Here is an 18,023-nt window from a genome sequence, read left to right as displayed (position 1 = left end):
AAATATAACAGGCTTACTCAGAATGAAAACAATTAAATAGTGCAGTGAATTATGCCACTAACAAGAAAAGGTACCCAAATAACCATTTTATTTTTTCCTCTTCAATTTCTTCCTTTCTTATCAGTGTTACTTGGCCAATTTAGTCTTCAGTGATTTTGCCATATGATTTATTATACACCAGGGAGAATGAAGGTGGTCATTACCTTTTAACTGTCTGCTTTTTTTTTCCTTGTTGTTGTTGTTATTCATTACACATACCTAAGAGGCTGGGTTCTGACTGTGATAAATATGAATAAGGGGTACTGGTTTGGGGTTTATCAGCCACCACCGATGTGGTAAACCACACAATATCAAAAGCTGGACAGGTGGAGGACAAGTACCAGGTGCTAACTGCTGCTGTGCATGGGAAATGCATGGGAATACCGGGAAGACTGACTTGCCTTGGGCCACCCTCTGGGAGATGGGCACCAGTGGAAACCAAGTCCCCTGGCCTTTGCTCTCACGATCCAGTGCCTTTGTCAGAAGTCAGACAAGTACAGGGGAGGCTGTGGGAAGGGGTGGTGGTGATGGTGACAACCACGGGGAGCCCAGTGGGGAGGATGAGAGACAGAAACATGCACAGCATCTCAGGATATAAGACCCGTGAGCCCGTGACATGCCTGCTTGTAGTTGCCGTGTGTCTGATGCTGTGTGGTTGATGTAAAACAGCCCCTGAAACAGGAAGGCAATACTGCCTGTTGCTGTAAGAGAAACTGCTGTAAAGTTAACATACTTTCTAGCTGAAATCATTTAACCGATGCATCTCAGAGGACAACCTGTTTCTTAATGCCTAAAGCCTGACTAATGCAAAGCATATGAAGGCAAGCTAAATTACAGCCTATCCTGTCTACAGCTTGTGTGTTAGTTACGTAGATTAGCTCATACCTACAAAAATAGTGACACAACTCTCTCCCCCTACCTTTTTCCTGAGGAGGTATGTACCTTCGGCATGACTGGTATAACCCTGTACATGATTTCTAGTAACTGCCTGGTGTCAAATGAAGCTCACAAAATTGTCTCATTAAACCTGACTAAAATTTGGGTCTAAAGCACTCGAAATGAGGCATGAGCCAATTTCTCTGTAAAAGACCTATTAACAATGAGAGAAAACATGAATAGAGAAGTTTTGAAGAACCCTAACTTGCTTTCTGTTGCCAAGGGATACACTTCCTTGGTCTATCCCCATGTTCTCAGTAAATCTGACTCACAAGAAGTCTGGCTTTCAGTAAATAATGAAAGCCCTATGCTGCTGGAAACAACGTTAAGAAGGGATAAAAATCAAATCAAATCAAATAATGTGCAAATTAAACTTTATATACCGAGTTCTAGGCACTAGGTATGGTGCTTTACTGCTGAAGGTCTATCGGCTTCATAATGCACCAGGAAAATGGATGTTAAGACAAACTAAGTGTCTTTATTCAATTTGAAAACTGGTGATTATATCAATGTACTCCCCATTCTACCAAGCCCAGACAGCTCCTTGCTATTTGTGTCCTTTTTTTTTTTTCTTATTTTCTTTTTCTCTGCAGCAAATGCCACTGCCAAATATCTTTCTCCCACGATATCTCCCTCTTCCTCTCACTTTTCGTAACCCTTCCTTGTTATATGGAATGGTTTCAGAGACACAGAGGTCAAGGCCAGGACCTACCCAAGTGACTTCCACTTTTGGATGTCTCCATACTGTGTGCCTGAAACAAGTGACATGTTGGGAATGGAGCTTTTTGGTTCTCATGACGTTCAGAGAAAGCTGCTGGTGGTCAGAACTTCTAAAATTAGGAATTCTTCTAAAAAATTTCACTAATCTGATTCAACCCAAACGTCACTGTGGGAAGCAATTCCAAAGTCCTAATGTTGGCTTTGGCATTTTCTGGCTGGATTACAGAGGAAAGCCATAACCTCCTTGCTCCTCCATTGCTTACTTATATGCTTACCTATTTTGTGCCTATAATTGCTAGATCCTCTCCCTTTTTGTGTTTGTTATGCTCCCACTAGTGTGACCGCTGGAATGACTGGCTCTGGATTTTCTAATACATTTCAATGAAACTATTCACATGGGTGAAGATATTCACAAGTTCAGAGACTGATCTTAACCAACCATTTCAAAATAACTTCACTTATGGAAGCTATGTAATGAAAATGCACAAAATGTCTGCATTTTAAAACCAAAATACAGCATATTACATTATCACTATATAATTGGGATATCTGATTAACTATAGACTAGTAAACAGAACATCCAACTTGATAAAAACGTGACAATTATGCAACTCATTATAGCAAAGGAGGAAAAAATACTGACTAGGGTTTTCAACATCTGTTTACCTGAAAACAGGTTAAGGGAAATCTTCCCACTGTTTTCAGTAGGTAGACTGAAGAGATATTAATCCTCTGACTCACCAGTCAGTAAAAGGTCAGTGGTCTTTTCATATCAGCACACTAACAATTATTTTCTAACAAAGTTAAAAGAAAATCCCCATTGGGGCAGGATAATAAAAACCGGAAAAGAAATGTGAGTAATACGGGAAGAAAAAAAAAATTAAACAAGCTAACGTTAACACGCAACATTGTTTTTGATTATCACAACACAGGTGTTACAAGAAGGGAAAAAAGTTAAAAAAAAAAAAAACAAAACACTAGGATAATTTTTTAGGCAAACACAGAAACTTTCTTAAAAGTCCTCTAATCCAACTTATCCCACCCTCTTTTTTTTTTTTTTTGTCATTACACTTGGTATTAAACTTCACGCTAAAATAAATAGTTACTCTGAAACCCTGTGTACTTGTAGCACCCTGTAGTTCTTGTTCAAGCAAAAATTCCCACTGACTTCAGTGAAAATTGCATTTGATCAACTTACTTTATATTCCAGATTGCTGCAAGTGGAGCAGCAGGGAACTTTACCAGGCAGAGGAAATCTGAGTTTAAAAGTGGTCCTTCTATAACCCGCTCTTCCTAATGCACTGCGCATCTGCAGAAATACCCGTGCTAAACAGCATTTTGTTCATTTAAGTTAAAACATCTCTGAAGCTAGGAGTTTATATGTTTTCTTCTTTGTTGCTGTAATGCAGTCTGGGAGGAATGGATGCGTGGGCTTAGAGAACATTTTATGTTACATGTAGTTAATTTAGCCATGTTTGTTAAATAATGGAGTTTTTAATGTAAAAGGAGTGCTGGTGGCTTAAGAAAAATTATCCGTGAGCTGTTTCTCTTTACTTTGTCTGAATCTGACTGAAACTACAACAGTAGTATCAGTGCTTTTTAACTGGATCCTGCTTTGGGTTTCAGAGCAGACTGAAGTACTTTATTTTTTTTAAGCCCCTATGCCCAGTACTGTGCTGAAGTTCCTACCTAGACAAGCCACATTGGTACCTTCCATTTTAAAACAAGGAAAGCAGTATTTTAAGAAACAGAAATTGCTCTTACCAGCTTTAGATGAAAAATTTGACCCACTGGATGAAAGGTGGTTGACAGACATTTTGCTTTTGGCTTAAATAGAGTCACCAGGTCATCTAGAATCACTCTCTCCAGGTTGAAGGGATGAATCCAATGGTTCCTTATCTGTACATGAAACTTGTACTGTGCTTGCTGTTGGACACCAGAGACAGTCATCAATAATTGGAATAATCTGTTGTCTATTTTGAGGTAAGTGACTTCTGCATTCAAAGGGCATGATTACAGTAGCAAATAAAAGCAGAGAAAAAATTAAGAAATTCACATTTTCTCAGTAAGCTGTGCTACTAAATTTAGAAACTATGCTTTGTGCCAAAGAGATTTGCACAACTACACTAGGAGGAAAAAGGCTGAAACATATATAAACCATGTAACACTTCCTGAGTGACTTCCACATCTATGAAATTCTATCTTTAGATCTTAGATGTTTCATAAATCAGAAAGAGGATGATTAATCACTAGCCTTATCTCCTTCAAGAAGGATCACAAGCAGCTCTTTCCATACTTAAACAGAGTCTGACGAGCTAACCGTTGTATCTTGTAACTCAAAAGTATGGGGGATCTCTGCTGCTGAAAGTGGATTTAAGGCTATATGCCTGTGAGAACTCTCATGTATCCTTCTTCCAACCAGAGCGCTTTTGTCGTCTGAGCAATTTCCTGTTCACTTAATTATGCTTTATATACCGACACCTCGATGTGAGCTGGTACTCACTACCTAGTGCTTCTATCATCTACTGTGAAATTACTGCAGTGCTGCCCTTCACAAACCTTGAAGTACACTGTCCTACACATACTGAACCTCAGCAGTTGACATTACAGCTTGAAGATTTCATTTGCAACTCAGTGGGATGAAAGGTCTCATATAGTTGCACAGTGACATCTTACTACTGTGACATTCAATTGGAAAAAGACACACACAGAGAAAACATTCACCTGGATACTTGATAAAACTATCAAAGAACCCAACGGGGTATCAAATTTCTAAATAATTACAATTAGGAGATTTACTACTATTCAGAGAGTGCTGCAACTCTGTTGTCACAGTAACAAGGAGCAGCAATACCACTGCTGAACCAAATCACATTTGCAGTCTCCCAGCGCTGTATTCAACAGAATATATCTGAATGCTTTCTATTTGCTAGCACATGAAAGAAGCATGTTAACTTCAATAACAAATAGTTTGATCTCATCTCATATTTAACGTGAAAGCAACATGGTAGGAAAGTCATGAATGTGCTTTTTGAAATATAATACACAGCATATTCTCTAATGTTCTGCTGTGATTTAGGGCAATTCAACATTAATCAAACTTCAGAACTCTGGTCATTCATTTGCAAATGTTTTTTTGTTTGTTTTGTTTTGGAATTAGGAACCATTCAACAGGTTGCTATGGGAAGCTTTTTTTTTTTTTTCAGTTAATCCAATACCTTTGCAAAATTTTCCAATGGTTTATTGGAAGTAGAAAATAAGTCTAATATTAAAGAATCTACATGGCTGGCCTTTTCAAGACAGACAAAATATTTATCCTCATATATAAACTTTAACATGTCATTAGCCTTGGCTTTAAATTAAAAAAAAAAAAAAAAAAAAAAGCTAACTTCCTCTTAAATCTATCAGATAGTTGCACGGAAAAGAAAAGCAGTAAGAACGCAAAAGGAGGAGGAATCCCAGCCTAAAGGTAGAAAGGTGCTGATTCATTTCTTGTCTCTCCTTGTGTCACTTCATTTTGATTGCTTGCTACAAATGCACAGCTCAGAGGAGGAATGTTTGCTGCCTGTGACTGGTTTTTGTGCTGAGTCATTGCACCACCTAATTCAGAGATCTAGAAACAAGTGTGTTCACTTTGTAGCCTGGTCTACAGGATGAAATGGAACTGACTTTGAAAATATGCTTTCTCAAATAGGTACTGAAAGTGGCTCAAGGGTGCATAAAACCCCCTCAAATGTTTTCCCAAGCTGCTTCAGAAAGCATTTGGGGAACTTCCTCTACTTTAGAGAAATTTATCTTTTCAACTACCATTCCTTACAGCATGCTCATAAAAAACTTGCAGAAGCACGTGAAAGTCCTCTGAACTGCGTACGTGCTTGCTAAGTACTGTTTAGATAAGGCTTGCTCCAGCCAACCGCACTGTTTTAATATCAATGTGGATGAATATCACTGACAGAGCACCACCTAGCCCTACCCCTGCTGTTCCTAGCCACTGAAATCTCCCTGAGTCCTGTCCATCCAAGGTGAAAGCTATGTCCCAAGGTAACAGAAATCATTACAATGGCCTCAGGTAGACATGGATTCAAGAGTCCAGAAGAGAAAGCAGCAGACCTAGTGTGGCCGCAGCTACTGCACCAGACCAGTGCAGCCCAAACTTCACTTCAGACTCCACAGCTGAAGTTTCCTGCAGGCTGGAGCTAGGTTTACAGTCACTTTCTAGGCTATTCACACCTACATCAATTCTTCTTGGTGTTCAAATATGAAAGGAGAAAATATCACTTTGATTACTCCCCAGGTAAGTTGCCTGTTTGTTTTCACCCACTGTATTTTGTATTCGTATTTTTTTTCACCCACTGTATCAGCCTTTTCCTTTCAATGTTAATTAATCACAATAACCAGAACACACTACAGAACATATTTAAGATGATTTTCCATGTTTGGGCACACGCAGATCTGACGATTTTTATTATTACCCTGCCCAAGCACTCCAATGTCCTTCTAAGGTATTTCACCCCTTTAGTTTCTTCACACTCTAGCAGTAGACTTCAGCAAAATGTAATTTCCCTTTCTGTCACCTTGCCCTCCCAAGTCAACAGTTTGGTGTTAAAAACACCCCGTACCAGCTGGCAGGGCAGAATATGCACTCCTGTGCAGCCATCTCAGCAATAACGAAGCTGCACCCAGTGCTATTGTAGCAACGGCAGCTCCAATTGCAAACAAGTTTGACATGATTAGGGCAAGGAGCAGTCAACCAATCCAACATTTGCACAGATAAAATGGAGAGAAAAGTTTTGCCATCTGGTTTCATATCACATAGCATTACCCTGAGATTTCAATCTTGCCTATAATCTTAAGGTCAATTTTAGCTGATGCTTTCAAATTGGACTCTTAAAGAGGTGACTTGCAAAGAACTGTTCAAACATCACATTCAGTGCTTGCTAAGTAGTTCAGCCCAACCACTCAAGAGTTAAAAATAAAGTTTTAATCATACAGAAAAAAAAAAAAATCCAAAGTCCATTGTTAGCAGGGACAGGCAAGCACAAACAGCAGTTAGCAAATGCTAAATAGGACATGCAAAAAAACTTCCATCACGTAAACAGGGATAATTATAGGGTTACAGAAAATTCCCACAGAGTAGCAGACAAATTTGAAAAGTCATATTGCTAACAAGGACAGCTGCCAAGAGAAGACCTCTTTTGTGCTAGAACAGGAAGGTGGATAAGGACAGAAATCACATGTCAACTGACTTTTAAAAACAGCACAACAAACATGCAGTAGCATTGCAAGGACAATGAGATGGAGCTAAACAAATACTAGTTTGCATTTAAAATTAGGATATCACCAGAACTGGTAAATGCCATTTCTGATTCAAAGACCCATGACAGTAACCATGAGGACTGACTTTGGGGCACTCCAGTACTGACCCTAAAACATCTACCAGGCTCATCAGGTAGTCTTGCTCCTGCTTTTTTAGAAAAGACTTTGTAAGTCTCCACCATTTTTTGTTAGACTAGCAACAAGAGAGAGAAGAGTTCAAAGTCAAGTTTCAGAATACAGACAGAGAGCAAAGGCATAACTGTAAAGACAGAAGATGCTATAAAGACAATTAAAAAAAAAAGCAAAGAAAAGAAGTAGGAAGAAATGCTGGAGCTTGCTTCAAAACAATAATAAGTGGGAAAGGAAATGTTGTATATTCGTATATATTTTGATAGGCTTATTCTCTGTATAGCTATGTAATGTTGTAACTCTTAATACAGCAACACAGAAAAGGGAAGTATGGGATGTAATTGCTTGGGCAGAGTTATGAGGTATGCAGGCATACGTGAGCTCTTGCACACAGACCAGAACAAACACGAACACTTATTGTTGATTTGATAAAGAAATACAGCATATTTTGCAGTGTGCGCCAGCCAGCTGCCAACTCACTGCTAAATTGAATGCGCCTACAGTCTCTACTGAGTGGTCTTGCTGCCCCACACAGCATCTGAACTGCTCATTACTGGTGTTTCCAGAGAACGAACGAGATCGCAGTGACTAGAGAACAGTAAATGCTCTTGTTAATCTATTTAAGCATTCCTAGTTCACCCCTAATGAGAATATCTAGGTGACCAGGATCTGACTAAGGGTCACATACCAATAAGCCAAAGGAGCCTCTGCCTTCTCCCTTGCTTGACTTTAGAAACCCTAACTTGAATATTAGTGGTGCTTTCTAATTCTTAATAAGAACTCACAAATTTGGAAGAAGGCCAACAATACTGATCATGAAATTTGGATGGGAAATTTCACAGATATCTCTCTGCAACTTCCACTCCTTCACTGGGGAGTCTTCTTTGGAAAAGGCATTAGGAACATAGAATCACTGCTGCAGCCAGTATAATGTGGCGGAGTTTATTTCCAACAGAGCTACACAGACTTATGCCAACCGTTTAATGCCTGTCTTTTCTTCTTGGAAAATATGGGTATATCCATATATAAGCAAGTAATGGCAAGGCCCCAGAAGCAGGCAACCTTGTACCTACAGGCCTGTGTTGTTGAGGAGGCTCCTAGGCCAAGTCACGGGTGGTCTGATAGCTCCAACTGCGTTTGTACTCTGAAAAACATGGTTTGTTCTCACAGGCAGTGTTGGACTAAAACTCAGAACTGTGTGTCTGCCATTGCAGAGAGAAAGAATCCCGAAGGGAATGTTTGCAAGCAAAGCCCCTGTATTCTCCCATTATGTGCAAGCACGTGCCTTCTTCAGCTTCTGACATTGCATCATTTCAATTTCCTGCTGCACTCAGGTAAGAATATTTCTGTCAATCACACTTCAATGAGCAGTCTCATTAGTGCTTAAGGTCTTTTAAACAGCAATGAAGGCAGGTGGGTCAATATAGAAGGCATTATGAGAGGACAGCAAGTTTAAAGTATTTCCATTTACAGTTGACCTGCTTTAAGGAGAAGATTGGACCAGATGACTGACCCAAGTGATTCTATGATTTGTGTTTTTCTAACACTTTCTCTCAAGTTTGCACTCAACCATTCATGTGTGTTGGAGTAAAATGGAAAGAAATGGTATCAAACAGCAGAATGATCTTACAAATATGTTTGTCTTAGTTCCTCTCACTAAGAGAACATTTTAATACATTAGTTAATTCTCATTCTTTTTGCCTTATCAGATAAAGGGTTTATGATAAAACTAAAAGCATTTATCTATGGACCAGGATATAATTAATAACCTACACTATAAGTAACCTGAAAAAACTTTCCATCCCGTCTCTCAAAAATTGTGCCAACCCTTTTCACAGCCAGAATACAAAACACTATGAGATGTCTGTGGTAACTGAGAGTAAAATATAAGCATATTAAATGTCTCTTACCTACATGAGAAAATATAAGAGAGGAAGAAATGAAAAACCCTATACTGGGACAAATTCAATTAATGAAAAACAGTCTAAAGCCCCTGGAAGTCAGTCATCTGTCCATCAGATCAAAGTGTATCTCCTTCTCTAGACAGCCCCCAGGAGCATTAAATGCTTTTGTCTTTTATAGGTCACTATTTTTTTCACATATTTGTAATAATTTTAAACAAAATGTATCAGTTTTGAGATTTTTTTTTTTTAATTATTTCAGCTAGTTTACGGATGGAGTCCAGAAACCTGTCTCTCTGCCTCTAAAGTTCTAGTCTCATTACACAGCATAGTAAAAATATATCATGATTTGCATTTCTCAATAGCCTTTAAATAACTACAGGGAGTAAAGCCAAACCCAGCCTCTTCATTGAAATAAACAGCTTGCATTTTCACATACCCAGATTGCTTCCCCTCTGTGTGAAGGATAATTTCTGCCTCCTGATTTCCACCTGGCCCACTGCGCAACTTACCACCAGCCACATTTTCTCCCCAGTAGCTCACGTAGTAAGTGCTTTGAGTCAGCACGTTCAACCACAACAGCAAACTTTGATAGGATTTCCTTCAACCTCTAAACCGTTTAGGCACGTATTCAGCTCATGACTCAGGGTGCTTATCTGTCAAGCGAAACTCCCTCTGGGATGTGAAGCACCATCATCTCAATCACTTCTCCTTTTCCTCTGAAAAAACAAACAAACATTCAGCACACTTCTGAGTCTAGGTCCTTCCCATCCCTTACCCATCCCTGGCCAGAGGCAAGCTCCGGAAAACACGAAGAACACAGGCACAATTGTTCTCAGCTTCTACCCTGTGCTCATTACATTGGCAAAGTTTGAAACCATTTGCTCTTGTGATTGTACTTTTAAACACTGTCGTTCCAGAATATCAGCACAATTGCAACACCATTCTTCATAAGAGGTTCCTACCTCCCATTTTGGCATGCTGTTGTTCAGCAAACTCATCACCATGTTCTCATATTTGTCTGGTGGAGTATAAGACAATCACTCCTTACAAATAAAATATGTCTTCAATAGGGAAAGTTTATTTTTCCAGCTTTCTTTTTTGAAAAGAAAGCTCCATTTTTTACAATATAGGGGAATCCCTCCAGACCAGTGTGAAGCATATTAAAAGAAAACTAGGTACAAGAGACACTTAAAAAGAACCACCCATGTTTAAGCTACAGAATTTAACAAGGAAAAGAAATGAAGAAGGAATGAAATTTTCTCTAAAGAATGACATATGTTCCTTTTTTTTTTCTTTTCTTTTCTGAAAAACAACCCAGATGAGGGACACCCGCACTTATTCATAAGGTAAGTAAACACAAGACAGAGAGGTCACCTGCACACAAATGTTAAATTGTGCTACCTATTCTGGGATAGTTAAGGTGACATTCTAATGTAGTTATTCCCATGCAGACAGAAGAACAGAACAAGAGTGGTATGGGGTATGTGAATTCACAGTGGCTTTTACTTGCTTAGATGTTTTGATGAAAACCACAATGCTTCAGCTCGAATTGCTCCCCTGGTACCAAGATGTGTAGACAAACAACAGTAAGACAAAAACAGTAGACAAAATCTCAGAGATTTTGAAGGAGTAGAAATCCTGAACCACTGTTGTTCTGTGACTGGTCTGTCTTTGACAACCTCTTCCACTGGTATTCCTCCTTTTGTAAAATGCTACTCAGCCAACGTAATACCAGAGGAATATCAGATGCCATGGCTATATTTGTTAAAACACAGAATAAAGAGTTAGTTTTTCTTGTAAAGAGTTAGTTTTCTTAGTCAATGGAATAGCTTGGCAATTTTTTCTAAGATAGCTGGCCGAAAGAAAGAAAGAAATGAAAGAAGCTATCAGGAAGAAAGCCTGAGTAGATAGCAGGGACAAACATGCATGAAGAGAGATGTACTGTGGATAAGAAAGCAGAGAAGTTTAAACTTCAGAGAAAGCTGAGGATAAACCTTGTGAGAGCAGTAAGAAAGGAAGTTTCTATACGTGCTTAGAATTGCACCTGCTAATCTACACAATGCAAACCCACAGGAAGTGACTCAGTGGTCAGAGCCTGACACACAAAAGAAAGCATCCTATATTCCAGGAAAAGGTATTTGGCTTATGTGTGGACATAGTGTTTTTGTTCAGGTCTCAAACCACAACTGCATTTAGTTGTGTTTTTCATATGCAACAGTTGCCCAGTTCTAACTTACTATTTTTAACTCAACTCACCAAAGTAGGAAGAAAAAAAAAAATTGAGTCCTTTGCAGTCCCTTTGTCTGCATTTATATGACGAAGGACCAGAGTCATAGTGCTCTGAGCACCTAATCCAGCCCAGTTTCAATATGTGTCATCCATAATCACCATCCATAACGTGGCAGTGAACAAAAATGAAGAAAAAATCATATTTGGTGTTCCAGGACAGGCATGAAGTGTAAAGACTACACTGCTCACACTGGAAGTACTTAGCGTCACACATCCTTTTTATACTTATTGACAGAACAGCATCATAATATAGTGCTGTTTTATCTGCAAAAATGAACAATATACAAATCCCAAGGACGAAGAAACTTTGGCCATCATGGCTATGGAAACCCACTAAACTCACAAGGCAAACCAAAGAGATTTCAGTGCCTAATTCTCTTTGGTTCCTTGAAACGCTGTATCTTCTAAGACTTTAATGGAGAAATGACACGATGAATTAGCTGAAATAGCTCCTGGTTATCAAAGTTACTTCAAAGTCGCACAGGCTGCCATATACATTTAAGACAAGACTGGAATTTTCATCCAGCCAGCCACTTCCCTTTTACCTCAGAGCCCCTGATGCACCACCTGGAAGTCCTTGTCCTGGGGACTGGCTCGACACAAGGCATGGGAGAATCAGCAGTTAGCAGAAGGCCACCTTTATCCTACCTACCCTGCAGATTTGCCCCAAGTGCCAGTTGGCAGAACTGTAGCTTGTGGCCCTTGAGGTTTTGTACTAAAAGGCAGAAAATTTACAGCTCTTTTCTTGACAGATATGGCAGAAGCTTAAGGTCAAAACATACCAATCATATCTTACTCAACTGAATTTCCTCTCTGGAAAGAGTACATTCAGGCTTTCTGAGGCTTTGCACATTGTACATAGGCAATTAGAGGTTCTTGTAAAGGCTCACTGAACTGTATTTTGAGTTGGTGTTAGCCCTGAGGATGATAACTAGTCACTGTTTTTGTAAGACGTGCAGAATGTCAGGGGACTATAGAGAAGTGTTGTGTTCAAGAAGTGTACGATGTGACTAATAGAGGATGACAAGGGGTGTGGTTATCATGAGATATTTGCCTCCCTTCTGTGCCTTCATGAGACGTGAAAAAATAAGTACATCCCTCCTCTCCCTGTGTCTCAGCAGCATGATAATCCACTTAGAACTAAACCTCAAAAAGTTATCATACTGCTCTTATTAAAAGCCCTTTGGGAGCAGTTTCTCAGTAAGGGAGTTTCTGAATTACTGTTTCAGCTGAGTAATGCTGGACACAGAACTCAGCTTACTTCACAGTAAACATTTTATGAGAAAGATAAGTAAGTTCTTGATAGTAACTACGTATTTCAAGCAAGCCTAAAATTTCTTTGGTGTTTGCTTCTGAGGTCCACAAGTAGGATGGGTCACTCCTATCTGACTCTCTCAGGGTACTGCTCAAGTCCCAGACTCTCAGCCTTGGTGCGAAGTCTCAAGGCAGGTAGCAATAAGCGTGCAGCCAAGAAGCCAATTGACATCTGCACCTACAAGTTTTTTTCTGGATGCAAAGGGAAGAGGAAAGGGGCACACTGCTCTGAAGTGACAAGAAGAAATGAAAAATGGGGGAACTGGGAAGAAGAGCACTGTAGGGATTTTAGTGAGGGCATGAAGAAAAGTGTTGGATGGAACAGGAAGTTTAATCAAAAGATGAAGGACTAGTAAGAGAACAAGGCATACAGAGAAAGTAGAATGAGATGGACTTTGGGGTTGGGAGAAAAGGAGCCCAGAGCCTGAAGGAAGAAGATCTGGTGTGAAAGAATTGAAGAGTAACTTTGGTAAGAAATGGAAAATCCATGAAATGAAATAAATGGAAATGAACAAACGTGTCTGATTAAAAAAAAAAAGGGGGGGGGGGAGGGAGAAGGAAAGAAACAGGGAAATAGAAAAAAAAAAAAGAAAGAGAATAAAAAGTTGGAAGAAAAAAGGAAAAAGTAGTAGAAGAAGAGTTTTCCCCCATTACTTTTTTTCTTTTTGTATATCTCCCAGAATATCTCACAGTGAAATTAATGGACTTTTATTTCCCAATGGAAACAACTACTTTAAAAAAAAAAAAAGTGTAGTGTACAGAACCCAAATGACACCCCTCAGTTCCAGTCCCCATTCCCCATGAGTGACCCTTCGTTTCCACTACATATTCATCATGCAGACTCCAGTCTAGACAGATTTACACTTGTAGGCATCTCAGAGTATGAAGTACAGCTCAGCTCTTCAGAACAATAAAGCCAACAAATTAATTCATTCCCAGCACTCCCTGTAGATTTTACATAAAGATTCTGCAGAATAAATCAGTTTGTTTTCTTCTCATTGCAACATCAGGAGATTCTTAGTGTGTGACAAAGCCAGGAAGCAGTTGGTGGCAACAGACAATCACATCTGCACCTCTCTCCCTCTCATAGCTTGTGAGGGAAAAATTCTCATCACTATCATCACCACTCATATTTTCACATCTATGTTAAAAAGGAAAAAAAAAAAAAAAAAAAAAAAGAAGCAGATGCATCTATATAACCTACCCAACTGTTGCCAAAAAACTCAGACACAGCAGCTAAAGGGCTGAGCTCCAAGGCCTCAGGCCTATGAATGTGACAGTGAGCTGCAAGATTAAAACGTTGTCCTCAAGGTGAATAACTGTAACTTCAAAACCCTGATAATCATCACCTTCTTGGGGTTGGAGACTGCATTTGTAAGGGAGATCATGGGAAGTTCCAGATCATGGAGGACCCTGGGGGACAGGCAGCCTTGTAATTACAAAGACAACCTACTCCTGCTTCACTCCTGCAGGGAGCATAGACCAGGCTTTTGGGATGTCTCTGCTTATCTCCAGTAAGAACATCCCATAACAGGGTATGGATTCTGAGCAGTGCCCAGGCGACAACATTAAGGTAAAAGGGCTACTTTGGGGTCAGAACAATGTGCTAAAACCTGCACCAACACAGCTTTTTAGACCATTGGTAGCATCCCAGCACTTTCTTCCATACAATATTAGCAAAGCACTCCAGAAAAGATCAAATAACTATGAAGTGAGGCTAACTCCTTCCCACCTTAATATTTTCTCCAAATACAGACTCGTCAGCATTCACTGGAGGAGAAACCAGGTAGGAACAATATTGGAACTATACCCACCACAGGAGATTAACCCCTAAGGTGAGGTACAAAGAGATTTCTGAAAGTTCCTCCAACTGGGAACTGATCAAAGACAGGGGCACAGATGATAGGCTGATTCTAGGAAATCCAATGACCAAGTAGCCATGAACTGACATGTGTTAAATACTTAGGAGACGTGCACATTCACACTAAAATCACAAAGAACTTATTTTGCAATAGCTAAATATAAAGGGAAAGATGTACTTGTTTAAAAATTAAAAGAGAAAATTATTTCCCTACTTTTTATAGACAATGCCTACAACAAGGCATTTCTATCAGACTTATTCTTGGGATCTGTGTTTAGAGCACCCCGAAATAAAACATGAAAACATCAGTTATTAAGGAAAAATTAACTCAATGCCAGGGGTAGGCTGAAACAGAAATGGTTTAGAGGTAGAAAACCTACTTACAGAACTGCGCCACAAGATACTGATTGATCATATACTCAGATATCTAAACACAATATGACACTATCGTATTATCTGGAAACTCTCACTGGCACAATAGACTCATGAGGTATGTCCTAGCAACCTGATTAGATTCTAGTCCTTCAATAAGATATGGTATGACACAGCTATTCACCTGTGCAGAGACACAGAGACTTCAGAAAGACGCCATGAAATGAAATTTATTATGGGACCAGACCTAACTAATCATCTGATGACTGTGGTGTGCTTCAGCTAGAAAAGCAGCTGAATTATATATATTCCCATATAAATAATCCAGTCTTCTTGGGAAGCACGTTGTGAAGAGGATCTAATTTTTGACAGAGCCAGGATGGCTACTACTATCCAGAGACACGAGGCATCATGCATTTTTTAAAAGTGTTGCCAAAACCTGCTCTCAGGTCCATTAGGCATGGACAGAAATGAAAATTATGTGCCTTGTCCACATCTTACAATTGATAGAGAAGTGAAACAGAACAGTTTTGTAAGAGAAAGAGAAAGAAGGAAAGAAAGAAAAAGAGAAAGAGAAAGAGAGAGGCAAAAAGAACAAGCTGTTGTTTCAAATAGTAGACACTGAGGGCTGAAACTCAGCTCCTCTGAGGCTGACAGGGATTTCTGACCCTATGTATCTCCAGTTCCTGGAAAGTCCCACCAACAAACAGCAAGAACACATTCCCTCTGATAAGATTCTGTAACGTAGCAAATATTTATCTTTGTGACCAACAGTTTCAGCTGTTTGTTTTATGATGTTATAGAATACTTGGCTCTGCAACTGAATTGGGGCAAGGTGAGCAGCCTCACTGCCTGATCACTAACATGTTCTCATTGCATCACATACCCCTCAATTCTCCTCCATTTGAGTTGAGATCCCATTGAAGCTGCTGCCAAAGCACATGGAGGGGCTGGTGGCAGTGCTGAGGGTAAAAGTTGAAGGTAGGTTTCACAACTTCACCACTAGTTTGTTCGTCAAGAACTAATGGAGAAAAAAAGGCTGTTTCTTAAGGTACCATTTGTAATGACGTCAATTGTTACAACATCCATTGGGACTATAATCTGAACTTCAGTACCATGGTTGGAAGCTCTAGAAGGCAGCCACTATAAGGAGGACTGGTGGAAAAAAGTCTAAACTGGATTTTCTATTATTTTTTTTGTCATCAGAAACAGCTTTTGATTAAAGGACTGATGGAAACGTATTTTAAAGTGTCAAAAGGTGTTGAGAAATGGACTGAGTTTGTAGCAGCTCCGTCCTACTTCTACTGTGGCAAAATGCAACTGTACACAAAATCGAAAGGCACAACAGTTGTCCAGTACTGGTGTGAGGAGGTGTTCACGCAATCTGGGATACTGTCTTCTCTACAGAGCTAGTGAAATTGTTCAGGAACACACAGAACAGGCTACGTAACTGTTAATTCATGTTTTTAGAAATGTTCTTCCATGCATGCCATTTCCTTACCTAGGTAAAGGTGCAAGAAGCAGAAGCCTGAGGTAACATCATGTTTAACAAGCTAAATTCCTACTGTGAAGTCAGAGATGTGATTCTTACTTAAGGCACGCAGCTCCATGCATACCTTAAAGTTTTGGCATAGTTCATATTAAGACTACTTTTCTTCAGGCTGAATTCTACACTGAAAAACTTTCAATCAATAGTTACATCACTTAGAGTTGTTCTACAAAGATTTGATGGATTGATTCATACAGCATTGAATGAAATCAGGAACATCCCATAAGATAAGTGAGACCTGGCCCCCTTATTCCCCTCAGTCTTAGTAGCTCCCATTTCTGGCAAGAAAGAACAAACCATTTGGTTTATTTCACAGTTTAAGCTCTGAAAGCTTGCAAAATCTATTCCCTCCACAGAAAATGTATCAAGAATTAATCAGAACCTCATAAATTTAAGCACTTCTGGGGCTCTAGATTTAGCCCAGTGAAGAATAAATCATTCTAGTTTGGGATGAAGCCAGCTAGAAGGTATTCCCCAATAACAGCATCTCTCTTGCTTCCACAAGAACTCTTCTCCGGGTCACTGTTTAGCCTTTCTGGCTGGGTTTCCTTGACAAAACCTTTGCTGTAATAACACACAGACAGACAAGAGAACATGATGCCATCAACATAAAGAGTGTATGATCTTTACAAAATCATAGAGTCATTAAGGTTGAAAATGACCTCCAAGATTATCTGGTCCAACCATCCACCAACCACCACTATCACCCGCTAAACCATGTCCCTAAGCACCACATCCAACCTTTCCTTGAACACCCTTAGGGACAGTGACTCCACCACCTCCCTGGGCAACCCGTTCCAACACCTGACTGCTCTTTCTGAGAAGTAATGTCTCCTAATTTCCAACCTGAACCTCTCCTGACACAACTTGAGGCCATTCCTTCTTGTCCTATCATTAGTTATGTGCGAGAAGAGGCCAACCCCCAGCTCCCCACACCTTCCTTTCAGGTAGTTGTAAAGCAGAAACAACACAAAACTCTCTCCTTGTCACTTTTCAAAATGATCACTTTTCATTTTCAGCCTAAAAATTCCCACTATTTTTCCTAAATTAGACAAAGTTACGGTGTAAGTCAGGCCATGACACAATATCTAAGACTCAATGTTAAATAGCTTGCTGGTCCACTACATTTTCCTAGTACAGTTAACATTGCAAATTAGTTCAAAACTCTTTCTCTGAAACACCTGCAGATAAACATGGGGGTGGGGGTGGTTAATATTTAAAATTACATTGTGTTAGCAAAAAAATCCCAAATTATGCAGAACTAATCTGACTCTGCTATAAATGTAGGAGTGAAGACAAATTTCCCCAAAACCTTGAGGTTCAGCTTTCCTTTGAATCCTAAAACCTTTGTAATGACCTCATATTATGGTAGAAGTAACAGACAGTGAGGAAGAAAGGGATGTGTACTTGGGACTCAAAAATCACCTAATTGTTTAGGTATTTCTATGTTTTTTCACTTCTTTGCCATCTCCAATTCCTTTATTACAGAGCATTTGAGGTCAGCCATGTCTCGTGGTTCAATGAGCACCATGCCTGTCAGCTATTTTGCCCAGGTTAATGTTTGGCTTCAGAACGAGTCTCACTCTAAGTTGTT

This window comes from Cygnus atratus, chromosome 5 (genome assembly GCF_013377495.2).
Source record: "Cygnus atratus isolate AKBS03 ecotype Queensland, Australia chromosome 5, CAtr_DNAZoo_HiC_assembly, whole genome shotgun sequence".
NCBI lineage: Eukaryota > Metazoa > Chordata > Aves > Anseriformes > Anatidae > Cygnus > Cygnus atratus.
This window is presented reverse-complemented; position numbering follows the sequence as displayed.